Source organism: Lathamus discolor, chromosome 3 (genome assembly GCF_037157495.1).
Source record: "Lathamus discolor isolate bLatDis1 chromosome 3, bLatDis1.hap1, whole genome shotgun sequence".
Taxonomy (NCBI): domain Eukaryota; kingdom Metazoa; phylum Chordata; class Aves; order Psittaciformes; family Psittacidae; genus Lathamus; species Lathamus discolor.
Window position 1 is genome coordinate 86,345,137 of NC_088886.1, and position 7,141 is coordinate 86,352,277.

A 7,141-nucleotide genomic window follows, 5' to 3' on the forward strand; every position below is an offset into this window, starting at 1 on the left:
ACATGTAAATCAGATAATAATCAAGGGTAAGCAAGCTCTAGCTGGTTTGTTAAGAGGAGACCTTGGGCCATGGTTCTGTCTGCCATTCACAGGTCACTGAAATCAATGGAGTTTTGCCTGCAATTACACCCCAGGGAATCTGGATCATTTTATTTGGACTGTGGGAAGTTACTGAACAATAACATGGAGGCAAATTTCCTCATTTTAGGTTTTGCTACAATCCCCAACTTGGGCCAGGTTCATCCGCAAGTTCTAAACCATTGGTGGTGCCTAAAAATACTGAAGGGGTTTGAGTAGGCAGCAGGGAGAAGTCAGGCAAAAATTAGTATCTTCAGCTGAGATTATCTGAGTGTTCCTTCCTTAGTAAGAACTGCAAAGAGACAGGAGTTTGAACTTCCTCAGATCATTTGGAGAGTGAAACAAACATTCATGAGTTCCCAGCTGTTGCCTATGATGGAACCAGAAACAGAGTGACAAATCCAGGATGGCACCCATCCTCAGGAAAAGAGGGAGTTGCAGCTGGACCACTGACTGCTTGAAGGAACTTCCCTGTCTAAATTAACTTCTGAAATGCAGAGGAGAGTCTTAGCTGCAAAAAAATATGGATTTTGGGAATGATCAAATCTTAGGTGCTGTGATTTGGCCCATTGTAAAGTAGCAATGACCCCCTGAAAACATTAAAGCTGAAAATCAAAAAGCCAGGGAGTTTCAGCTCGTGTCTTCTCACAAAAATATTTTACTAAAACTATACTTCCTGCCGATGATACTGACCAGAGGTGTTTTAGGTGATCTTTTGAAGATCACTTACCTATTTTGACTGGTCTGATGTGTTTGAAAATTCAACAGTGAATGAAGCACCAGATACTCTTTCTGGATTACACTGAAATTAAATTTTGGGGGGTTGGAACAGTGACACAAGGTAATTAGTGTACATGCTGTTGGCACCATAGTCTTTGTATGTATTTCTGAGTTGAAAAGAGGCACTCAGAAATACATACCAGGCAGTTACAGGTTAAGGATCATTTACATAAATTAGCAAATTTGCAAATGAATTCATCTAGTGAAAAGTAAGACACGGGACACTGCATTTTAATAATTGACATTCCACATGAAATGCAATGTTCTTGAGGAGGAAATTGAGCTCCAGGTTGCTATTAGAACCAGCGGAGCAGCAAGAGCTGGAAAGAAATGCCATCTCATATTATGTGAGTTACTGCTTCTGCATAACAACTATCTTCTATTCTGATAGACTTTGTTTTAATAAAACTAGTATTAGGATTTTTACGGAAGAAAAATCCAGTCATCAACAACATCGGTCAGGAAACAAAAACATAAGAAATCTTTGTGATCTGGTTCTAACAGTCAGCTAGTAATTCATTATGCTCTAAAGTAATCTTTCTTCTTGTGTTGTATTTGGCAGCCAAATCACCTTACCAGTTATACCAGTTATACCAGGTACTTACAAGCTTACCCCAAAGTATACAACACTGACAGAAAATTATAAATTATCTAATTTTTTTGTTCCCTGTCACAACATAGGTTAAATTGCAAAATAAAGATAAGTGATCCACTTAGCTGCTTCCTGCTGTCCTGATCAGTTTAAGAACACATTATGTTACAAATATTGTTCTTGATACGAAAGTAATGACTTTCATAAGGTGCTAGTCAGTCATTCAAAGTCACAATACTTCCATTGTATGCCATAAATACAAATTATATGCTCACAGAGAGCTGAAAGCAAATCTGTCCCTAGTAATGTTTCTTAGTATAATTTAAAGATTAACTTAAAGTGAACCAAATTATTCTCTCAGTGATACACTTTTTCTGAGATTACATAGAGTAAGCATGTCATTTTGGTGAATGCCAGTGAAATTTCTCCTCCTGTAATATTCCTAAATAATGATGAGTGTTTGTCCTTAATCTGACTACAACCCTGACATCATCCATAGGGAATACTGTGTTAAACTTCCTGAACTGAAAAGATAAAGCAATTGCTGCCTGCATACAATGTTTGGCATCTGGTTGTCCTAATGTCCTTTTTACTTCTGTATTTATACAAGCTATTCCAGCAACATGGACAAGCTAAGTTCTCTTCCCTTTTGTTTCTTCCCCTTGTTTAGGAACCTGAGACATTTTAATTCCTGAATAGCTTGAGAAGTCCCTCCAAATGAATCAGCTGCATTAATAATATTTATTTTTTCAAATGATTCAACTGCTTGAAATATGGACAACAAGATCCTTAACTATAACGAGCTCAGATTCAATAAATGAATAGGCTGACATCCTTTCTCTTCAGTATTTTGACACACACATACAGGTAGAGCAAGTGCGTCTAGAGCAAGTACATTTACAGATTACAGTGATGCCCTTATAAGCAAAACTTACTGCCCTCAGAGGCACAGGAACAAATTTCTGTAACTCTCCTGACCTTTGGTATAAGGTCTTACTGAGAAGTATTATCCTGTACTGATTACCAGACTGAATGAAGGAAGCTTGCATTTTTAACTTCATTCTTCATGACACAAAAATACCTGTCACATATTAATGGGAACAATCATATGGTAGAATTATTTTGCAATAAAGAAGAAAGAAGGCAGCTCTTGGACATTTTTCTCAACTCAGAATATGCTTTCCCCACCAAAACAGCACTGTAACCAACGTCAGATAGTCCCCTGCACTGTAACCCATGTGGAGTAGTCAATAGGCTTTGCAGAAGTCCATTGCTTCACCAAACAAGACTTTACCTTTAAGAGTGCAGTAACAGTGCGAATGCCTTTTCACCAGAGTGTCACTGATGGATATGAGCAGCTTTTCATGTATGCATGCTGCAAACTCTTTATATTTTTACATTCTAATAACAGTGAACAGCATAAATTATCTCTAATTCTTGATTCTGCGAGGAAGCAGCCATCTGGTCTAATACCACTGTGACAGTGATATAAGACTGAACACTCTGTGCTTGGTCTGCTGCACAGAAAAGGACAATAGGACATATTTTAAAATGTCAGGATACATCAGAACCATATTCAGGAAAGTTTGCATTTATGAAAATTGATAGTATTGGAGATATATCATGATGCAGATGTAATCATGGCTGCTGGTATGGTGAATTAAATTAAGAGCTGATTTGAATTTTTCTAATTAAAGATGTGTTATTCCTTCTCTCCTCATGTTTTCTCTTTTGGTAAAAGAAGCTTATTAAAGAATTTTCAGGAAAGCTTTACAATTGAAAGGGTTAAAGCTTCAGCAAAAACCCCTCGTGTCAGTGGGATTTTGACTGTCTCAGTGCAGTATTCAATGGGCATTTGTTTGTATACCAAAATAATTGCTGATGTTTGCATGACTGTTGTTTGAACTAGATAGACTTGGTAATAAGCATACCCAGGTACTACAGAGTAGGACAGCATTTAGGCACAGCAGCTTAGCAGAGCTGAGAGAGTGCCCTAGAGAGCTCTCTCATCTGCCTGCTTTCAACGCCTAAAATACATGCACTAAAAAATAAAGGACGGGCAAAAGAAAAAGAATTTGACTTATGCGGGAGTCAGCATACTTTAAGCTAACATGTATTGGATCAAAACCTATCAACTCATGCTTTGCCCCAGCAAATTAACTTCAGCTTTGCTTTAGTGCTTAGTTCTGTAAGAAGCTCGTTTATGTAACATCTCGTTTAAAGTTTTCTTAATAACACCAAATATTTTTCAAGTCTTCAAGACATCAGGAACATAAGAATATCGTTTATAGGCATCACATAGAATGTATCCCCGTCATTAGCCTTGATGGCTTTAAGAAACTTACTGTATTATTTTAAAAATAGACATGAAATAGTTCTTTTCACAGCATGAATAGTAGTTAACCTACAGAGGTCAAAGAGTTAAATACTGTAATGGGATTTTTAAAGGACTTCTTAATTTTATGACCAATAATATAATTTGTAATTTTACGTACTAGGAGGGGGCCATCAAATTCATACTCCAGGGTGTCAGCTGATCACAGGGATAAGAAACAGTCCTCTCATCCCTTTTTGCCATGTAGGACATTGTGTAATTAGCCAGCTGCTTTCTTTGAAGCACCTAACATAGGCCACTGGTGAAGGCAGAATTCTGAGCTTGAAGGATAATTGATCCAATCTGGCTTGGTAACTCTATGTTCACTTGTCTGCTCTTAAAATAGATTTTCTTCAGATCAAAGATGGGGCATTTTTGAGTTTTTCATTTTGGTTCCTGCTTACAAGCACGCCAGAGGTATACATTACATGATTTTTTTTCAGAAAGCAGTCCTTCTGGAGCTTGTGTTGGCATATTTACTGGTTAGACTTGTCCAGTGCTGTGACTACCTCTAAGGGTGTATAGTATAAAGAAATATTACTTGCAGGACATTTCTCTTTAATGCTATATGCCAGTTTTGCAAACTCATGTTCTCAGATGTTAAGGGATATATGTATTGTTCAATCCTTCTTGCCAGTTCACCTTCTCACGACCATAACATCCCTTAAGTGCTGGAATTCCGCTTTCAGAGACACTTTCTTAGAGGCAAATGCAAACATAGTATGATTCATGAAGGGGAAAGGAAGATAAACAAAAGCAAAGGACAGTGATCTTAGACCAGCTCCTGCCTTTGCGGGGACAATCTCCTATGATACTTCTGTTTCACAGCACCAGAAATGGTGTAAGCTTTATGCTGTAAGCAAAGAAAGCACATCTTCAGTATGGAAAAGTGTGTGAAGATAGATCTGGCATTATTTTACACACTAAATTCCTGAGAAAAAAATGCAGGCTTTTGCTGGAATCTTGCATTTGTGTGAAGGAAGAGGGAAACTGTGTGCCAGTGATGGAAATGGCCAGCACCTGCATGGGTAGTTAGAGGTTTTCCAAAGATGGATGGGAATTGAATGGATTTATCTTTGCCTAGAGCTTTATATCAGAGCATGAGTGAAGAAAAAAGGAATGTTGGCTTACAATGATGATAAAGTTTCTGCAGATATTTAATTTTCCCTGTTAACTTTCAGATAGATCATGTGAAAGGCAAAATTTATAAAGATTATTTCCTTATGGGTTACAATCCTGACTGGTTATAATATTCTAAATTCACACAGACAATAAGAAAATTTATAAATTCAGTTAACGTTTTGTTCTATGCCATAAACGTGTAAAGAAACCAACTAACACACTAGTCTTCACTCTTGTTGCTTTGCTGTTTCAGAACCAAGGTAAAAGCTAATCAAACCAGTTGGGACCTGTGAAATCCTAAGCTTGAGCCACATCCCATTTCTGGCAGAAAAAGCAGAAGCAATACTAGTTCCCCAAATCCCTATCAAATGGTTGCAATATAGAAATTTTTTAAGTGCTATCTTGGAAGCTAGGACTAGAGATAAAATGGATAAGAGCTTGTGCTCGTCCCTCCTCTCTATATATTCTTCGACACTGCCATCAGTTTCCTGTGTGTATATGTTGAAATCTATTTCCGAAGAGCTGTTTTGAGTTTCTTTTCTCCTCCCACGTTTTAAACAAGGATTCTCTGTGACCAGTCAGTGCACCCAAAGGTACGCCCAAGCTTTTCTAGGTCAGCATTGCTGCAGAGAGACATAGGAGAAGCCATAGACACCTTCTAGTGCTTCCTCTGCTAGTTCCTGACCACCCTGTGAGCCCATTCAAAACACTGAACTAGCAGAAAACTAACTTGGCAAGAAAAAACGGATCATTTTTACCCAGTTTGTGAACTGAATGATGTTACAGAACACACGGAGGTGGAGGGGTGGAAATGGGGGAAACTAGTGGGGTGTTTAACAGTCTCTTCTGTTGACAGTAAGTTTCATCATTCCAGCCATGGTGTTTAGCATGACCCAAGATATCTGGAAATGGAGAAGAGCAGTTACTGTTAAATAGCATTACGTTCAAGATTTTGCGCTTTCATCTCATCAGGATTAAGACAAAGAAGGTCATGGCTGGTCTGATCCCCCACTTCCCTTTCCTCTTTTCCCTTGAAAAGTCAAAGCTAGTACACTAACTTGTACCTGCACTCTGTGCTGAGCTTCCATTCAGTCAGAGAGGCAATGAATGCAACAGTGAGCCTTTTGGATGAGATACCAAGCCAAGGTCTTGGCTCTTTAAATAGAATCAAACTACATCTGGACCAAGACTCTCCAACATCTGTTAATCAGACTCAGGAAATGCTAATGAGATGAGAGTTTTCAGCAGAAGTACTGCTAACAGGTCTCTGTGTAACCAGGAGAGGTCTGCATTATTGGTCATCTATGAGCTCTTCTACATCTGGACAGAAGTTGCATGTGTTCAGTAGCACAAGTTCATGGATAATAATGAACTAAAAACTGGCAGTCTTTTCTCTATCTGGGCAGTGCAAAATAGCCTGTATGCGCTGTTAGTTAGAATTTCCAGAGGTTTTGTTGCAGAAAAGCAAAGCATCGCCCATATAAAATAATGTCATTGAGTAATTTGTGCAATCTGTATATTGTAGAGGGAATTTGAACTTTCTTGTTGAAAAGTCATCACTGTAGTAGTTGGACTATTAATTCTCATGTGTTATTTCTTTCTTAGAAACATGAGACAATAAGAAAGACAAAGAAAAGAAAGGAAGAAAGGAAAGGAAAAGGAAGGAAGAAATGAACGAATGAACAAACAAAAGAAGGAAGGAAGGAAAGAAAGAAGGAGCAGGAGCTAAAGAAAAAGAGAAGGAGAGGAGAGAAGGAGAGAAGGAGAGAAGGAAGGAAGGAAGGAAGGAGAGAAGGAAGGAAGGAAGGAAGGAAGGAAGGAAGGAAGGAAGGAAGGAAGGAAGGAAGGAAGGAAGGAAGGAAGGAAGGAAGGAAGGAAGAAAGAAAAATGAAAGAAAGGAAGAAAGAAGGAAAGGAAGGAAGGAAGGAAGGAAGGAAGGAAGGAAGGAAGGAAAATGAAACAAAGAAAGAAAAATGAAAGAAAGGAAGAAAGAAGGAAAGGAAGGAATGAAGGAAGGAATGAAGGAAGGAAGGAAGGAAGGAAGGAAGGAAGGAAGGAAGGAAGGAAGGAAGGAAGGAAGGAAGGAAGGAAGGAAGGAAGGAAAGGAAAGAGAAGGAAGGGAAAGAGAAGGAAAAAAGGAAGGAAGGAAGGGAAGGGAACAAGGGAAGGGAGAAGAAAAGAGAGAAAGAAACAGA

At 38.5% G+C, this 7,141-nt stretch overlaps 1 long non-coding RNA gene across 1 annotated transcript in view; it reads left to right on the forward strand.

The window, feature by feature from the left end:
• Window positions 1-6,708, forward strand: part of LOC136011098 (uncharacterized) — a 191,925-nt gene extending 185,217 nt beyond the window's left edge. The window contains exon 3 of the long non-coding RNA XR_010611203.1: window positions 6,552-6,708. This is a non-coding gene — a long non-coding RNA (uncharacterized LOC136011098). The remainder of the gene's footprint in view (window positions 1-6,551) is intronic.
• The last annotated feature ends 433 nt before the right edge of the window (window positions 6,709-7,141 follow it).